Below are 19,617 nucleotides of genomic sequence, written 5' to 3'. Positions count from 1 at the left end.
GAATGACTCCTTGTTGATCCAGGATGAATATGGCAGTGTAATACATTATGGTCAGTGATTGGTTGAAGGTGTGCACACGTGACCTAGCTATGACCAATGAGCTGCAAGGGGCAGTCTGCAAGTAGCATCAGGAAAAACCATCCTCCCTGTGAAGGAAGGCAAGTGATGAAAAGGCCTCTTTTCCTCCTTCACGCCCTTCCTCCTTTGGACACTGTCCCATGGGGTTATGTTGAAGCTGTGGCAGCCATCCTGAGACCTTAAGCGATGAGCCTGAGGGGAAAAGCCAATAGTTGGAAAATGATGGAGCAAGAGAACAGAAAGAGCCAGGGTCTGCAGTGATGCCAGTTGCACCCTGGGCCAGTGCTGGGCCATGACCTTCTGGACTTTTTGTTAATTACACAAGAAATGTCTTTACAGTCCAAGTTACTATTCGTTGAGTTTTCTATTACCTGAAGCCAAAAGCATCTTACTGGATACTAAGATTCTCTCCTTGACCAAACTCTGCTTGTCCCCCCTGAACTTCTCAACTAGGCTTGACTTTTGAGCTTCCATGCTCATCTCTGCATTGTCCAGTCTTAGCACGGATGCCCTAGGCTGGGTTAGCTAGAATCCCCCATCCTCACTATCTGATTGCCCTCAATATCCAATTGGGCTCCTCCTCCTCCTCCACCTCCCACGTGGTGTCTGATCTCCCAGCCTGCCCTCAGCAGGAATCCACTGGTGCGGTCTAGTGAGAATCACCCCTCACCCTAGATGTTTCCTCCTAGGAATCTTCTGTTCACTGGCCCCCACCCTGCTTCTTGGCTATAAATTCCACGTTGGCCATGCTCCATTCAGAGTTGCGTCTCAGCTCTCTCTCCCACTTGCAAGACTCCACTGCAGCTGTCCCGACACCTATCATGATCCCCTCATCCCTTGAATAAAGTCTTCTTAACCACGCTTTAACAGGTGTCACTGAATAATTTTTTTCTTTAACAGTACAAGCTCCTGCCATAGAGTCTGTTCTAAAGCAAGGTTGAAACTGTTACAACGATGTGGGTCCCCCAGGGTCCTAAGATACCCTGATGTCAGAAACGGAACCCAATTCCCTGCCTTCCTACCAGCCTCTTTGCAAGGACTGCATGGGCGTTTGGGTTGTTGTACAAAACTGCCAGATGTCTTAGGCCAGGAAATAAGTGAGGGGTTTTTTTGAGCTTTTAGCCTTGGGTGGGAGAGAGAGATGAGACGGTCCTGGAGAGACGGCTGGGCGGTGCACCCACAGCAAGGCTGAACAACAGGTCAACCCGGGCAGGTTTTCCATCAAGTGCCTCTCTGATCACTGGACAGAAACCACTTGGGGGTGCGCTGGGGAGGACGCTGAAGCAGAGCTGGGGTCAGTGGCTGTGGCCCCATGATTACTGGTGTCTCCCTCACAGCTGGCCGGGGACACTGATACAAACAACATCTTAGTGGCTGGGGTGCGACCGGGGGACAAGGAAGGGCTAAAAATGGGGTTGGGTTATCAAAGAAAATGCCTGAGTGCAGCAGGGAGGCGGACGGGGTAGTGCGACATAAACAGTATATTTGCTGGGAATCTGCTTGTTCTCATTGTCACGTCTCGTCGTGACATTCTCACATCACTGGTAAACTGACATAGGACTAATCCCACTAAATGTTATAAACACTAGGAGGCTCGTTTATGTTTTCAACAAATATCACACGGGACTACTGTGCAGCGTGCCATGCTGTGTCCCAGGTACTGGGTGCACACATGGCAGACAAGGTCCCTGCTCATGTGGAGGTGACAGTCCAGGGATACAGCTCTGAAAGACGGGCGTCCTCCAGTCATTACAGACAGTGAGACCTGAGCAAGGAAGCACCCCTTTCTCTCTTCTCCTTGCCTTTCGTCGCCCCGTGACCAAGCCCTCCCATAACAATTCAAAGAAAGAAAAATCACTGCCCAGTAAAATTTTACAATGAAGGAATTGAGTTCCTTTCTGACCCAGACTTACTTACAAAAAAGCTCCAAGGACCCAACGATATCAATATCTCCTCCCATAATTGTGGCCACTGTAACCAAGGCCAAGGGTCACACATGCAGGGTCTGTCATCATTACCCTCCTGCAACCTGTAATTACCATGCACACGGTTCACCAGCTTAAACTTCAATATCTTTTTAGCACATTTTTCAGCAGCATTAGCTGATGAGATGCAAAATGCAGGTATGTCAGTATAGATCAGCCTCGTGAATAGGCAGTATTTACTAGTCAATGAAAATAAAACAAAACAGTGTAGAGAATATGCTTGCCAGGAATACAGAGTAACAAATTGTGACTTAGAAGATATTAAAAATGTCCCAATGCTTCAGCCCAGCAATCCCACTCCAGAGAGTTACAACCGTGAAAAACCAGTCCTGAGTATAGGGGGAGAAATTATAAACAAAGATGGTCAATTTGATATCATTTATATAAAAAAAAGAGAAAAAGGAATAAGCTAGATACTCCCACACAGGAGACAAGTTCAAAAACTACGGTACATTCATACGATAGGACAATATGAAATCGTTAAAATACACTATTTAGCCATTATCATTGCAGATCAGCTTATTGGTCACAGCTCTTCACTCCGAAATAGTCACAGCACACATCCACGTGGGTGTCATGACTTCACAGTCAGCAGAGTGTATGTCCCCACTGCTTCACTTTGGGTTCACCTGGCGTGTCACTTTCATCAGCCACAGGATGGTAACAGACATGACACAAGCAGAAGTATGATCTGGGCTTGCACACTTGGGCTCGTGCCACTGCCATGAGGACCTCTCTCGCGTTCTTTCTGCACCTCCAGCACCACAGAGGCACCAGCAAGCACGAAACTTTTTAGAAACTGTTTATTTTCCATCAACCTTATTTCCATTTTGCATAAGAGTTTGTAAAAGAACAACTTAGAACCACTAAGTGGTTGTTCCTACCATTCAGTGACCTGAGCAGTAGGAGCTACTTATATATTTTTTTAAATCAAAAACACAGCAGAAAAAAAAACTAGGCAAACAAATAAAAAGGCAGTTTTCACAGAAGACACATAAATAGTGAATATAGACATGAAGAAAAAGGGTTTACCCTCCTCAGAAATCAATATCATGGGCATTAGTGAAACCCTCAACCTGCACAGCAAATCTATTAAATTAAGAAAACAAATTTAGCAATGCTAACACTTTTCGGAGAGAAAAATTATTATACTTATGCTGTATAGGTGGCCACAAAACAAATGTTTGGGGATGCCAATGTCTTAGTTATAAAGTTATAAAGATTTTCACTCTCTTTATTTCATTAATCACACTGTTGGAATTTAAAGAAATAACTCAACAGGACACAATTAATTTTAATGCCCCAAAATGTGCATACAGATTCCCCTTGGAATCCTTGACTGACTCCAGAAATGGGCATGAGTGGGTAAGGCTCCAAACGGTCCAGTGAAACAACAGGTGAAAAACTGAAAGAGATGAGCAGAAATTTCAGCAGCTGCCCAGTACTGGAGACACAGAGTTTGGAGTTCAAGTTAAGTCCAGTAAGAATAAGTACCAAGTCACAGAACCAAAGGCTACACTCTAGAATAAAGAGTAAAACCAAAAGATACACATCCTAAACCTCAAATCAAAACTCTGAAGATCAAAATGAATTTCCACTGATTTATTTTCCTACTGAAACAAAACTCACACTCTTGAGTGGAAGAAAGTAACCAAGTGGAAACCCTAAAACTAAAAAATACAATATCTGAGAAAAGTTAATTGGATAAAATGCTGTATTCGTAAAAAATACTAAAATAGTAATGTTCCAGGGATGAGGTTAGTGCTTTACATGTACCATTTTCTACAATGTACCATCTACAATGCCTAGCATACAAGAAAAATTACTAGATATGTGAAGACACAAGAGAATGTGTCCCACGGCCTAGAAAACAATGTCCACAGCAACACATGTGCACACACGCACACACACAATTAAGATGTGGAAATTAGCAGTATTGTCAAAGAACTTATAGAAAAAAAAATGAAGTTAATGGAAAAACACATAAAGAATTTCAGGAGAGATACAGAAAACCTGAAAAGGCAAATGAAGATCTTAGAAATGAAAAGTATAATATCTTAAACTTTAAAATTCGTTAACTAGAAAGAGCGGTCTGGACAAGGCAGAAGAAAGAGTCTGTGAACTTGAAGACAGATCAATAGAAAAAAGATCCAAACTGAAGTAAAGTGAGAAAATATATTTAACACACACATAGAAAAAAATTAAGAGAGTCCCAAATAACCTGTGGAGTACTATCAGGTGGTCTGACATGAATCTTATTGGAGTGCTGGGGGCGGGGGGGAACGGGAGGAGAAGGGAGAGATGGAAAAAATATTGGTTAAGGATCACTCCAAAGTTTGGGCCTGAGCAACTGGAAGAATGGAATTGCTATTTGCTAAAGTAGAAGATGGGAGGGAGCAGATTTGGGGGATGAGTCAGCAAAGCAAGAGTTCAACTGAGAGGCACTAAGAGTATGGTTCCAACTAGATATCCATGTAAAAGCTTTGGGTTTGCAATTAAACATCAAGTCTGTGGGGTATAGACTGAGCCTCACAAAAAGACGAGCAAGTTGTCAGCTTGAAATATATGGGTGGTATTTTAAATAGCTATTACTTCCAACCCATCCCAAGCCAACACCACATTGGAGGGCCTCTGCCCTATAGGCCTCTGCCAGAAATCTATATCAAAATCCAACACAACGTTCCCATGACTTACAAACAGACAAATGCATCCTTCTGGATGGGTAGTGAGTGCATCTCCTACAAGGGCAAGTCAGAGACACGAGCTTCACAAACCAATCGCCAGCCTGCATCCCAGGGCAGAACCCTGTGTCTGATTTGTTAGCTAAGAAAAAAAACTAATTGGGCCTGCCGGGTGGCTCAGTTGGTTAGAGCGCAAGCTCTGAGAAACAGGGTTGCCAGTTCGATTCCCATGTGGGCCAGCGAGCTGTGCCCGAGCTGAACTGCCACTGAGCTGCCAACAGGCAGCCAGACGGCTCAGCTGGTGAGAGCGTGTGCCCTTAACAGCAAGGTTGCCAGCTTGACTACCGCATGGGATGTTGGGCTGCGCCACCCCCACTCCTACCACCTCAGTCCTCCCACCCCCGCAACTAGATTGAAAGCAGCAACTGGACTTGGAGCTGAGCTTGCGCCCTCCACAACTAAGATTGAAGGACAACAACTTGAATTGGAGCTGATGGGTCCTGGAAAAACACGATGTTCCTCTTTCCCAATTCTCCAACGCTGTTCCCTTTCCCAATTCCCCAATAAAATCTTGAAAGAAAGAAAGAAAGAAAGAAAGAAAGAAAGAAAGAAAGAAAGAAAGAAAGAAAGAAAGAAAGAAAGAAAGAGAGAAAGAACTAATCATAAATTATAGGCTTGTTTTCTCTCCCTACCCGTCACACCACAGAAATTAAAGGGATTGGCAAACAGAAGCTCAGAAACATTCAGAACCTCAGTTTAAGACCATGCTACCTCAGAAAGATCAGAAACATTTGCTATTTCCTGGATGAAATAAAGGGCCAGTGCAAAGCACTTTCAAATGCAAATCCAAAACAAGCATAATTCTGGTTAGCGCTGAGAGGTGTGCGCCACTGCGCTCCTTTTGATTCTCGCAGGAGATTGACGGAGTAATTACACTCTGGAGAGGAGGGTTAAGGAACTATATTGGAACTTACTAAATATGACACGTAGTGACTTTCTGATTTCATTTAAAACGTGTGCTTAAAAATAATTACATTTTAAATGGAATTGATAAATGGCTCATACCACTGAAGTGAACTGCAGAAAATTCTGCTGTGCCATGACTTTGTTGAATTTGCTAAGCTACATCACCTATAAGTGGCACTTTTTTTTAATTAAAATTCATCGGGGTGACAACGGTTAGTAAGATTGCATAGGTTTCAGGTGTACAATTCTGTAATACATCATCTATATATCACATCGTGTGTTCACCACCCAGAGTCAGTTTCTTCCATCACCATATTTTTCACACCGGTTACCTTCATCTACCCTAATCCCCTCCTACCCTCTGGTAACCACTAAACTATAAGTGGCATTTTCTACAGGAGCAAGGGACTAGGTTTGGAAAGCACCTGTAGGGGGTTCTGTATCCACATGTACATCAGTATGTAGTGACAGAAGTGACTGTCTACATATACGTAAATTATTAAATGTCCAATTATGAACACTTACGACACTCCCCCTTTCTTGTGGGTTTGTGTAATGTCTTCCTAGCCACGAATTTCTCCCCCTGCCCATCCATTCTTCAGTCTGCAGCTAGCATGATCTTTTGAAAATGGAAACCTCATCACATCGCTCCCCAGATTAAAACCACCAGGATCTCCTCCTCTTTGCTAACAGGCCAGCATCATGGGCTTGGGGCCCCAGAGGTCAGGCACCGCTCTGCTCAGAGGGCCCTGCGCTCGGTCTAACACCCTGGGGTCACCGTCTTCTGTCTTTGAAATGTTGCTTCCCATGGGATTGCAATGGAGCATGTGCAGGACCCGAGGCTCTGCACTCAGCACGCGTGTCCCTCATTCACGCACCGCGTCTGTGATGCTCCCTGAGCACAGAATTCTGGGGGAGCACGATGTGTGGAGGTTCTGCAAGAAGTACACTTTGTCTACCGCTGAGTGACAGCCCTAAGAGATGCGCTAAGCATCTGTTCCAACCAGGGAGGGCTACCCTGCTTCAAAGGTGACGGCGACGACCAAGGCACCCTATCGTACGTAGCCTTTCTCACCTGCGTTCCTTCCCCGTGCTAGCTAATCACTGATGCTGAAAACGATGACACGGGAGGAAAGGAAAAGCTAGGACAGCCCAGAGTTCCTCTTCCTTTCAGTCCTTCCTTACTCATCAGTAAGCTGGAGGAAGAGAACGGTGGTAGAATGTGCACATATCAATAAGCAAAACTAGAGCAGTTTGAGTTAATTTTGTGCAACGTTTCCATGGTTCTGGTAAAAATGAAATACATGTGTACAAATGTCTTTTGAAATATGAACGGTGTGATTTCGGCGACTCCACCCCTGAGTTAAATGTTCTTGTATTTGCATTTAAAGCAACATAGAGATGAATGGTAAAATGCTTGCTGATAATCTAAATTTCTAAATTTTGTTTGCTATCAAGTAGCAAATAAAAACACCATCACAAACCAAGAGACAAAGAGAGGCCATAAGAGAAAGGAAAATGCTTTATATTTTAGTAACTTTAATGGTATTTTTGCAGCTTTTGAACCAGGGACCCTACAGTTTTCATTTTGCACTGAGTCTCCCCAATTATACAGCCTTAGTGTTATGGACATGTGCATCTTTGTGTCCCCCCCAAATTCATATGACGTCATTCATAGATGACATCATGAGGGTGGGGCCCCCAAGACGGCATTGGTGTCCTTGTAAGAAGAGAAAGGGCCTAGAGCTCACTAACTCGCCGAATGGAGACACAACAGAAGAAAGCGCCCAGCAGTCCTTGACCTTGGACTTCCAGCCTCCAGGACTGTAAGAAACAAGCGTCCGTTGCTTACGCTTCTCAGTCTCTAGAATGTGCCGAGCTGACTCAGACGCATAGCATGACGTCCTAGGCTCATCAACGCCTGGCTCAGCCCCATCTCTACAGCTTCCCGCCCACCTCCCCCCTTCCCTCACCAGACCCACTCCCCATTAACGCTGGGGCACTGAACACCTTCCCCCGACTCTGCCCCTGCACATGCTCCTCCCACTGCCTTGAAGGGCCTTCCCAGCCCCATCTTCACGGCTCTTTGCCTACCTTCCAACAGTCCTCCCTTTCGATGCGACCTGCCCCTCCGTCATGACTAGTCTCAGAAATTGCCTCTTCTGGGAACCCTTCCCAGGCCTGTTTTGGGGCCTCCTGTGGGATGTCGTATTGAAGTGACGACATAATGGGAGAACTAGGTGTGTCTGTTTCCTCAGGCCACCATAACAAAGCACCACAAACTGGGGGCTTCAAACAGCAGAGTGGATTCTCTCCCAGTCCTGGAGGCCAGAAATCCGTCATGGAGGGGTCAGCAGGGCTGGTTTCCTTCTGAGGCTGCAGGGAGAATCTGCCCCTGGCCTCTTCCTGCCTGCTGGTGGACTGCCCACGGTGTCGGGGGTTCCTCGGCTTGTGGCTGCATTACCCAGTCTCTGCCTTTATGTCCGCAGGGCCTTCTCCCTGTGTGCGTGTCTGCTTTTGTGTCCAAATCTCCCTTTTATAAGAACACCAATTCTCTTGGATGAGGGCCCACCCTAGTGACCCATTTTAACTGAATCACCTCTGTATCTCTCAGGGAGGTCACATTCTGAGATACTGCAGGTTAGGCTTCCACACATCTCATCCTGGGGTACACGGTTCAACCCACAGCACTCGGCATCCAAAAGCCTTTCTCCTCTCAAGTACCAAAGATGATTGACATTTTCTGAAAGGCAGGGGCCAGGTATCTAATCCTCCCTAAAACCCCCTTCAGCCGCCAGGCCCTCCACAGGGGCTGCCAAGGATGGGCAGAAACAAGACATGAGTACCGGCTTGATCCATATCGGTGGCGTCGACCGACCACCAACGCGAGGACGGCTGCTCCCCAGTCACTGGTCACACACGACTTGCCAGAGTCAGGCGGCTAAAACCGGCCTTGCCCGTCCTGACAGACAGACTCAGGCAAGGGAGCTTAGCGGGCAGAGTCTGTCGGAACGACTGTTTCCTAGCAGGGATACGAGGAAGGCCCTCCTGACAACACGGATGGAAAGGCAGGCAGGAGGAAGTCAGAACCTTCTTGGGGCTGGATGGCAGCACCCCTCACCTGGCTTCTCCCTACATCCATTTTTACGTTGCCAGGTGTTGCGCGGACATCCTGAGCCAGGTGTTGAGCACTGCCCCCCGGGTAGCACTCCACACACATCGCCCCACGGCGACACTGTCAGACTGCGTCCCCATTCTCCAGAGGAAGAAACTGAGGCTCAGGGAGGTTAAGTCATTGGCCCAAGGTCACACAGACAATACGTAGAAAAATCAGAACTTGAGCCTGTGAAACCCCAAATCTGTGCTTTCAACTGCAAAGTCTGTGCTTTTAACCTCCACGTAGTGCCCTTCAGCCACAAAATTTAATCTAATAAACCTTACACAGTACGTATTATGTGCCAGACTATGAAGTAAGCATTTTATAGATAGCAACTCATTGATTCCTCCCAACAATTTATAAGAAAGTACCATTTAGTCCCCTTTTACAGATGAAGAAACTGAGGGTCAGGGAGGTGAAGACATTGACTTGAGGTTGCTCAGCCAGAGAGCAGCAGGGCCAGCGTGGGACTCCAGGCTGTCTGACTCCACGGCCTGGGCTCTTAACCACTCTGCTATGTAAGGGCATCTGTGCTAGAAGATTCCATAAGGGACCTGGGCAGGGGGCCCGGTATATCCCAGAGACACATAAGCCCAAAGGCCCTTCTCCGACCTGTACGCTGGGCTGGAAGCTGGAGTGTGGTTTGTGAGAAAGAGAACTGACGAAAAGTGCATTGGCTGCAGCTCCAAAGTTGGAAGAAAGTGTGGTGTAATGTCCCTTCAGGGACCTGCCATTAAACCTCGAGCTAACATGCAAACACCTGAGCTGGGCACACCCTGCAGACCTGTCCACTGCCGCAACCCTGCATCCACACAACTGGCATCCAGTATGACTGACAGTTCACTCATTACAAATCCATTCAAAAATATCCACGGAGAGCAAGTCACACACTACAAAAGGTTGACAATATCTTCCTACACTGAATATCACTATTTTGCATCCTACTCACTTTGCCTTACTTCCTGTCTATAGAAGTTTTAATCTGTTTATAACATACGCTAAAAATAGAAGGCTCTTTGGTAAAAGGTCCTATTAAAGTAAAATCTTTCAAGATAGAGAAGTCTTAAATCACCACCAGTGCAGGTGATGCATGGCTTTGGCAAAAACTACGTCTGCAGGTGCGGACGGCTGAGTTTTGGAAGACTGCCCTTCAGTCACACAGAAAGGGGTGAGGCTAAGCACCACAATTTTATCACCTCAGACAACATGGTTAACCTCAGAACCCCAGGATCTCCAGGTAGAAAATGGAGATGTTACGTCTTCGACCAAGTTATTCTGAGGAGCACATAAAACTGCATAGGGAAGACATTTGGCCCAGACTAGGTGTGTCTTCAGTGTAACCTGGTTTTCTCTTTCTCCAGACTGTCTCAGGAACCGCAGGGAACCTGTTACCTTTCGTAGATTACACAGGGATTTCCCTTTGTCTTTTCTGACAAACGCTCAAGGACAACAGCTACAGAGCCAGGCACTTTGTAAGGCAGGGGGACCCACGCTCGAACAACAAAAGTCACAGGCCCTGTCCTCATAGAAACTCTGCTCTCATGGGAAGACAGACATTCATGAAGGACCCACATGAAGAAATGTAGAACTAAAATCGTGATAAACGCAATGAAGGAGCACGTGGTCATCTGAGGGGGCTCACGGGGGCGTCTTGACCCAGTCTGGGAATCGGATAAGGCACCTTGAAGATGAGTGGGAGAAAACGAAGCCACGTGGGAACAACACGTGGTGAGGCCCCAGGGCCAGAGTGAGCAAGCAAATTACAGGAAACTGAAAGACTGCCGGTGTGGCTGAAGCGTATAAATAATAGCACTGGTTACAAGAACAAAGCAAGCTAACGCTATGGGAGACTGACCAAGTGCCAGGTTTGGGCTAAGAACGCTAAGTACACTGAGTAGTTTCACCTGTGCCAGGAAGGGACCCACGAGAGGAGGTGAGATGGGCGAGGTGGGCAGGTTCTGGACCATGCAGCACCTGGGAGGCCATGTTACAGTTCCTCCTCTTTACCCAAAGCAATGGAAGCCACTGACGAAGGCTAAGCTTCGTACCAGCTTAAAGATATCACTGATTTAAAGCTATAATTCTGGTTCTTGGATGGAGGATATGCTGAACGGGAGACAGCTGGGGGGCCGCACGGGGGCCCCAACGAGGGGCGGTATGAGAATGGGAGAGGTGGCAGGGTGGCTGGAAAGACGGGGCAGATTTCAGGGGTATTTGGGCGTTAAAATCAACACAGCCAGGTGCCTAACTGGATCTGTGGAGCTGAAGGAGATGGAAGTGTCAAGAAAGACCTGAGACACTGTGGCTTCTGAACTGGATAGACAATGCTACCACATACTACGCTAGGGAATGAGGGGAAAACATGAGCTTGATTGAGGTCACTTTGAACCTGAGGTATTAATTCTTTTGCGACATCCAAGTGGAATGAATTATACATAGGAACACAGATTTGGAGCCCAGTGGAGAAGTATGAATTAAGGAAGTAAATTATTGAGTCACTGTCATGCAGGCATGCATACCAGTCATTAATGTGTCATCTCTCAGCTCCGAAGCCAGTGCCCTGTGACACTGAGCAGGACCCTGTAGACATTTCTCCGTTTCCAGCTGGCCTCATGTTGGACATTGCCAATTAAGGACACAGGAAGGACTGTGCAAGACCAGGGTGGAACAAAAGGACTTCGCTGCCTCCTTCCAGGGTGCTGTTTCCACCTGGCAGCCGGCAGACAGGTGTGCAGGGGGCCTGGTGGCCCTCGCCTCAGTGGCCTCAATGGACAAGCTGCTGCCAGCACCCTCTGGTAGGCTTCTCTGTCTCCCAGAAGGCTGCCTGATCCTCTGACACCCAGGACCTCTCCCAAGAACCTGGAAACACCGCCTCCGTGGAGAGGGAGCCTCTTTCAAGTTTCTCGGTTCTTTCCTTGTTCACTCACCCTCAGCCCTAGACAGGGCAGCTATTTTGCTGGACTTGCTTTTTCTGCCCCTCCTAGAGTCCTCTCTGACTCCTTTTCATAGTTAACTATTTTACTAGCAGACAATTTTTTATATTTTCCACTTTTGAAAACGGGTGTGGCTTCAGTCGGCTGACTACACAGGGCAACTGACCATCACGAGATCACCGGGGAAACAGTACCGAGAGCTAAGGGAGGGGTCCACGTGCTCAGTCTGGCGGAGCTCCAAGACGTACTGCACGGGAGAGGAGGCCGGCTTTGCCAAGGAGACGGAGAAGAAGCGGCCAGAGGAGGAGGGGGAACCCAGGAGGCGGAAGGCTGGGAAACTAGAGGAAAACATGGCTTCAAGAAATAACAAGCATGCACGAGTGACAAAGCTGTCAACCCTTTAGCATAAAAACAGGGGAATGTTTCTATGACCTGAGATGTTCTCATATACAAAAAATAAACAAACAAACAAACCCCAAGGAAAGTTTGACAAGATGACATAAAAACGAAGAACTGTATGATGTCAATGGACATCGTAAAGCAGCGGTTCTCAACCTTCCTAATGCCGTGACCCCTTAATACAGTTCCTCATGTTGTGGTGACCCCCAAGCATAAAATTATTTTCATTGCTACTCTATAACTGTAATTTTGCTACTGTTATGAATCATAATGTAAATATATTTTTGTTTTCTGATGATCTTAGGCGACCCCTGTGAAAGGGTCATTCGACCCCCAAAGGGGTTGCAACCCACAGGTTGAGAACCGCTGTCGTAAAGGATTTGAATAGTGAAATCACAAAACAGAAGAAAACATCTGCCTACAATTGACAAAGGACTATCTAGAATACGTAAAGAACTTCTACAAATCAATCAAAAAAGGCGGACAACTCCCAGAAGAAAAATGAACAAAGCTATGAACGGGCACTTCACAAAAGCGGGAACTACATTCATGAAGAAACCTCAACCTCATTAGTGAGGGAATGCAATTGAAAGCAATGCACAATAAAAAACAACGTTAGGCTCATCGAATCAGCAAAGACAAAAAAGTCAACAATACTGAATCCTGGCAGGGACATAAAGGAATGCTGCCCTGTATGGTAGCCACTAGTCACACGTGCCTTTAGAGGACCACAAATGCAGCTAGTCCAAATTAACACACGCTGTAAGTGTGAAAGACACACCCAATGCCACAGGCTTAGTGTGAATAAAAGAATATGAGACATCTTAAGGATTCTGATGTTGCTTATGCACTGAGACCATATTATGTTACGTATATTGGGTTAAATGTATTAAGGTCATCCATTTCTTTTTACCTATATAATGTCACTACTAGAAAATTGAAAATCGCACCCATGGTCGGGATTTGGGGACTTCATCCTATTCCTTCAGAACAGTGCCGATGGTGAGCAAGGGGAACGTCTGCACACGGCTTGTCAGCGTGCGAATGGGCCCAACCACTTCGGAAAACAATTTACCATCGTGTGTCTCAGAAAGGTGCACACGCACCTCGCCTACGACCCAGCAGCTCTCCCGTGGGGGTATAGCCTAGACAGTCATGCATATTACACAACATTCATAGCAGCGCTGCGCATAAGAGTCAACACTCATGCCCCCTGGCAGAAGAAAGGGCGGTGAGTTATGGTACAGCCGCGTCATACACCCTTATATGCATGCAGTAGTGGGACTGAATAGAGTACAGCTAGACACAGTGGTGTGGATAAACCTTAGAAACTCAATCTTGAGCAAAGACAGGAAACTACAGAAGAATCCATAAAACATGGTAGCACTTTTATAAATGTCCAAAGCTGTGCAGTGCTTGGACCTGCCTGGCTGGGGTCGCCCTGCCCTTCTGTTAACACTCGCGTATTCCGTGGGAAAATCCTTCATAGACACTTGGTCCAAATGCATCCAGGGGAGGCAACGCCACCCCGATTCAATGGTCCAGCCTGGCCCGCTAGGGCCTCATTCTTCTTGGTCACAGCATCTGGTCCATGAATGGCCCAAGAGTTAAGCGGAACCAATCAGAACTGACCCTGGGATGTTTTTCTGTAACAACTAGGAAAAAGTTGCTCTCTTTTTAGTACTCGGAGCTGTGAGGCTGTGAACCTGGAGGAGGTAGGTGCCCCATGCGGCCACACAGAGGACAGCAGAGAACCCACGGAGGACAATTCCCGATGACATTATTCGGGAACCTGGCTCCAGCCCATGGCTGACGGAATCCACACCTTTATTCATTCATTCATTCATCCATCCTGGAACTGTGTTCCAGGTGGTCTTTTAGGCCTCGCGGATACAGCCATGAATAAATCACACCACATTCCTACCTTTAAGGAGCTTGCAACTGCTTAGGAGGAGAAAACACACCAAGTCCCTGCTTTGAAGGAGCTTGACCGAGTGGAGGAAGGCAGAACATAATAAGAGCAAGGAGAGGGTGGATGAGGTCGGACAGGGCAGGGCTTGGTGGGCATCTACAGGGACTTCAACTTTTACTCTCTTGACTTGCTGCTGAGACCAAAACTAAGACCAGTTAAGGAGGCTATTGTAATACTCTAAGCAAGAGCTATGACCGTGGCTTTGACCAGAATGGTAGTATGAAGGTGGTCAGAAGCGGCCAGAGCCAATTCATTCCTTTCAAAGGACTTCTTGATGTTCTGTCATTTGCAACTGCAGGAGGCTGGTCAGACATGCCATATTCATTCTAATCTCAGGTGCCATCCACATGAAATGCACCATTAAGGAGAAATGCCACCAACTAATCTATGACGGGATTCTTTCCCATCATTTGAGAGAGTTCTTTTAGACCATTATATGTCCTGTCAGGGTGAACAGTGATGACCGCATGCAAACAACAAAACTACATCCCAAATACTACACTACCCGGACCGGCAGTGATCACAATCCACAGCCCAATTCCAGAGATGCTGAAACATGGAAAAATGTGTGCCTTAGAATCAGTGACAGACAATAGTGTGTAAACATGTCTGACTCTGTTGAGATGATTGACACATTTTATACTTATAAAATCCACAGCTATTTTCTACGCGTAGTGAAGGGTATAGATGAATCCTGCCATTCACATCTGCTACACCATCTCCTGCTGATACATGGCCATTAGAAAATCCCCGTGTACGAGACAAATCAAAACGCATTTTCAAATGAAGTGCGGTCCGTAAAATCTAAGGTTTACATCCTAGACTCCTACATGAGACACGCACATGCCTCAAACAGATGTGGACACCGACCCCAAAAACCCACGTTCCTTACATGGCATCTCTCTAGCCTCCACCTCTGCACACACACTCTATATAAGAGCAAAGTTGATTCCAAACAATTCTGAGCTTTCTCCAAATATTTTTGGTTTCCACCTTATGTACAAGCCACATTGGGAACCAAGGTGTAACACAGGTGAGCTTGCCCAAAGTTCTAAACGTGTTGAGACAAAGTCCAGAGAGAGCCCTGCAGCGTAGAAAGTTCAGCCACTGTGTCAATCAGACATGACACAGGCACCCCAGGTGCAAAAGACTGTCTCCAGGTGAAATATGATTGCAACTTTAGGGAGTGATTAGGCTTCTGAATATTTCCAGAGGAAAACAACTTTTGTTGTATGTTTAGGACCAAGAAAACGCTTTCATGTTCTAAGCTGCTAGTGAAGTCACCTGGCCAGATCATCATATAGAAATAACACTTGGTTTTAAATACCTCTTTAACTGACAACACTCAAAAATGAGAATACCCAGCGTTGGTTATGAGGCTATTAAATCGACGCCAGCAAATGTGGATGCTGGCCATAAATTGACAAAGCACTGATTAAAAACCCTTTGGAAACATAATGTAACAACATGTTTCTGGAGCCTTAGAAAGTGTTCAACCCCTTTGATCCAATAATCTCACTCCTTGTACCTCACTTTAAGGAATTCATTGAAATGAAGCGAAATGCTTTCTGTATAAAATTGTGAAGCAACTTATTTATAAAGATGGGAAACTGAAAACAACCTACATTTCTAACAGTAAGAAAATATTTAAGTAAATTGTGATAGCTCCATTTGATGGACTATTATACCCCCACTAAAATGTTAATTTTGAAGACATTGCCACAACATATGATGCTAAGAGAAAAAGCAGAAGTCGTTTTCTTTGTGGTAGATGTACACTTATAAAAACGTCTAGACGTGGATAAGGATAGTAGGGGGGAAAACAACTTAAAAGCAATTCTGCCATGAATCTGGAACGGTAGATGACTTTGTTTTCATTCCAAGGTCTTGTATTATGATATGACTGCTCAACAAATGTTTTGGGAAGCTGCTATCTGAGATGGTCATTATAAACGCTCAAGTGTGGTCAGAATGTATTGTTATTATCTTCCTATTCGTGTTATTATGAAGCCGGATCTCTGTGCTAGCCTCATTCCACATGTTCATACTCACCTAAGAGATGAACTGTCCTGTAGGCCCCCAGAGGCAGCCCAGGGGACACAGCTGGGTCCCAGATTCTGGAGTTAAACAGAGCTGGGTGTGAGTCCCAGCTCATCCACACACAGTCCGTGGGATGCTGGGAGGTTTTCCTGAGGTCCTCAGTCACCTTTCTAGTAAAATGCAGATTCTGAGACCTCCCCAGCTGGGCTGTGAAAACGATTTCCAGTTAGGTATGAAAAGCAGCCCATGCAACGCATCAGTAAGTTACATTTGTTAATATTATCTGGAATGCAGGTAAAATTTTCGCGGTCCAAATGCAGATGGTCAAGGTCCGATTGTGCAATGGCAAATTTTCGGCTATGGTGTAGCATTAAATGACTCACAAACAAGACTTGTTCTGGTGGGGTAGGTAGGTGTCTGCACCTTCAACAAGCTGTCGACTCTGGTTTGGGAAGGCGTATTTGTCCCCTGGACCATGTCACTCCCCTGTTTGAAATCCTTCAGTGACTTCAGAATGCCTACACAATCAAGTCCAAACACACGGCCAGGTACTGAGGGTTCATTTCCTGTGCCTTCCAGCCTCACGCTCCACGCTGCAAGAGTACTAAGCCCCCTCCAATCTCCACAATGAGCCAAGAGTACTCTTTAGCATCTGCCTTTGTGCTTTCTGTTCCCTCTTTCTGAAACACCCTTCCCCCCTCTACCAACTCCTCCTTCCCTGGTAACTCTGACCACCTCTGCAAGACTCCAGTCTAAGAGGGCGTCTTCTCCCCGCCCCCTCCCTGCTCCAGAGTGAGGGACCCTCCTCTCGGAGAGCACAGTCCCCTGAGCTTGCTGCACTGTCCTGGCTATTTAATTGCTCCAGGAGCTTCCTGAGAATTAGGACTTTGCCTTCACCTTCTCCATCCTCCTGGAGCCCAGCACGGGAGTGGGTGCGGAAAAGATGACCAGTAAAATGCCCATGAAATGACTACATCGACGAGTGGCAAATAACCATGTACCTGCACAGAGACATAACTGAGAAATGTGCTGGCAAAATCAAGCAAGTTAATGTTTCACTGGGCTGGACACCGGCACAAGGAGGCGAGTCCTAACCTTGTATTTCAACCAGCCCCGAAACAGGCAGGTGACCTTGGGCCTGACCCCCTTTTGGAATGAGGAACAACAGCAGGAAAATCAAACGGTTGGCGATGCCAGCTGTATCTATTTTGCCAATACATATTTGAAAGCACATTTTCTGGGATAAAGGATAGAGATGATTGTAAATAGAAGGGCAGTGCATTACCTCTGCAAATAAAGAGAAAAGATGCTAAGAGAATGACCTAAGGCATGACCTTTGACCCAGGGTGGAACCATGAACCCCTAAAACGAGGGGTGAGGTGTGAGTTGGTGCTTTCTTCTGAGAAAGGAGTCCATGGCTTTCAGCAAGGGATCCTGTTATGAGCTGAGCTATATCCCCCCAAACTTCCTGTTGAAGCTCCAACCCCCAATGTATTTGGAGACAGGGCTTCAAGGAGACACTTAATGTTAAATGAGGCATAAAGGTGAGCCTGAATCTGATAGGACTGGTGTCCTTATAAAAAGAAGAACAGCCACCCAAGATCTGTGTCGCCTCAAGCTTACGGAGAAGATGCCACGTGAGGACACAGTGAGAAGGTGGCCATTTGCAAGCCAGGAAGAAAGGGCTCACCAGAAACCAACCTTGATGGCACCTTGATCTTGGGCTTCCAGCCTCCAGAACAGTGAGAAAAAAATTTCTGTTGTTCAACCCACCACCACCAACAAATTCCACTGTGTAAAACTATCTGTGGTATCTTGTTAATGGCAGCCTGAGCAGACTAATACTGATCCCTTCCCAAAAACTGATAGGAAAACTCTGACTTGTTGAGGATAGCACATTTGGGGCCCAAGTCATCCTCTCCATTTGTCAATGAATGCGTGTATCTTCTCAGAGGGTCTGAGCAGCTCTGCATTGTCATCTCGCAGGACAGAAGTGCTCCAAACGGGACAGGCTTGCCCCTATCCAGCTATCCCATAGCAGAGCAGACCTTCAAATACTGATATCAGTGTCCAGATCGGACTTCTGTGAGAAGTTCAGGGTCAACGTGAACCCAGCTGAGGACGAGATCAGTTACGCGGTGTCCAGACTCTTCCTGGGACACACACCAGCTTCCATCCCCTCCCTGCCTACCTCGCCTCTGTCCGTTCCTGGCTCCCCACAAAAAGCCACCGTGGGCCTCCGTGGGTCCTCAAGCTCCCTGCACTGGCCCCATGCACTGCCCTTATCACCGCGGGTGGCCACTGATTATTCAGGGCCACTAGACGGAACTCCTTCACGAGGACCAAACGGGCCTGGCTCATGTGGGTTACATTGCCTGTATTCAAGCATCCTTCTGAAAGAAGCTGTCCAGCCCAGGACATGCCTACCACCCTCAGCCCTGGTGGTTCTGGAAGCTACGCTCTGGGCACACGAGCCCATGCCTGGTGGTGATGAGAAGCACAGACTGCCCAGCCTCAGCGCCAGCTCTGCCTCTTGTGAGCTGTGACCAGGACACATCCCTTTAACTATAAAACGGAGCGAGAAAGGTACACAACTCCCAGGGTTGCTGTGAGCACAGATAAAGCCCTAGCACGAGGCCTGGTACATAGTGTGAGCTCAGTAGGTTTGGCTCTTCTTTGGGGCATAATGGAGACCACTGCAGCAGGAAACCCAGCTGTCAGACGCCAAGTGAGCCGATAACCAACAGCACGGAAAGACCTCTGCACTGATTGCATTCAGAAGGCACTTTTCACATGGTTACCAGCGGTGAAGGTTCAAAACAACCCCACAGGATTAGCAGGTGGTATAATTCTCATCTCACTGATGAGGTAACAAAGGTTTCAGAGAGGTTAAGTAGGTTGCCCACGACACACAGCGATGGAAATGGGGTCCCGCTAGTCCGAGGACCAAGCTCCAGCGACCTGAGCCGCGCGGACCAGCCCCGGGAGCTTACATGAGGCTGCACAGCCTGCACCAGCAGCCGTCCAAAAGCGGGACGTCTAGTTCCACCAAGAAAAGTTTCCCTCCGCTGTCCCGGGCGGGCGAGGCGGGCGGCGTGGAAGCTGCCACGCCCGAGAGCAGCCGCGTCGCGGACCCACGCGCGCAGGCCGCCTCCTCCAGCCTCGGGCTCTGACGGGGACCCGGCCACCCGGAGCCAGAGCCGGACCCGCAGCCGGACCGGCCGCCGAGGCCGCTCCTCCCGTGCGCTCCGTGGGGAAGGCCCAGGCCGCCCGCTCGGGGGCCGGGCGCGCGGGGGCTGGGAGCGGGGAGCAGGGGCCCGGCCGGCGCCCGCGCGCGGCGCCCCTCTTACCTTCCTCGTTCTCGTCAAACGCGGCGGGCTTGTGGGAGTGGCTCCCGCCCATATTC

General features: G+C 47.4%; 1 protein-coding gene across 1 annotated transcript in view; it reads right to left on the bottom strand.

The window, feature by feature from the left end:
* The window catches only part of STK32B (serine/threonine kinase 32B), a 299,588-nt gene extending 279,977 nt beyond the window's left edge, over positions 1-19,611 (bottom strand). Inside the window, exon 1 of the mRNA XM_019661148.1 lies at positions 19,562-19,611. The gene's annotated coding sequence lies outside the window, so the exon portion shown is untranslated. The remainder of the gene's footprint in view (positions 1-19,561) is intronic.
* Positions 19,612-19,617: the final 6 nt, after the last annotated feature.

The sequence above is a fragment of the Hipposideros armiger genome, unplaced genomic scaffold (assembly GCF_001890085.2).
Source record: "Hipposideros armiger isolate ML-2016 unplaced genomic scaffold, ASM189008v1 scaffold_337, whole genome shotgun sequence".
Taxonomy (NCBI): Eukaryota; Metazoa; Chordata; class Mammalia; order Chiroptera; family Hipposideridae; genus Hipposideros; species Hipposideros armiger.
The sequence above is the reverse complement of the archived record's forward strand: the minus strand, read 5'-3'. Positions and strand labels throughout refer to the sequence as shown.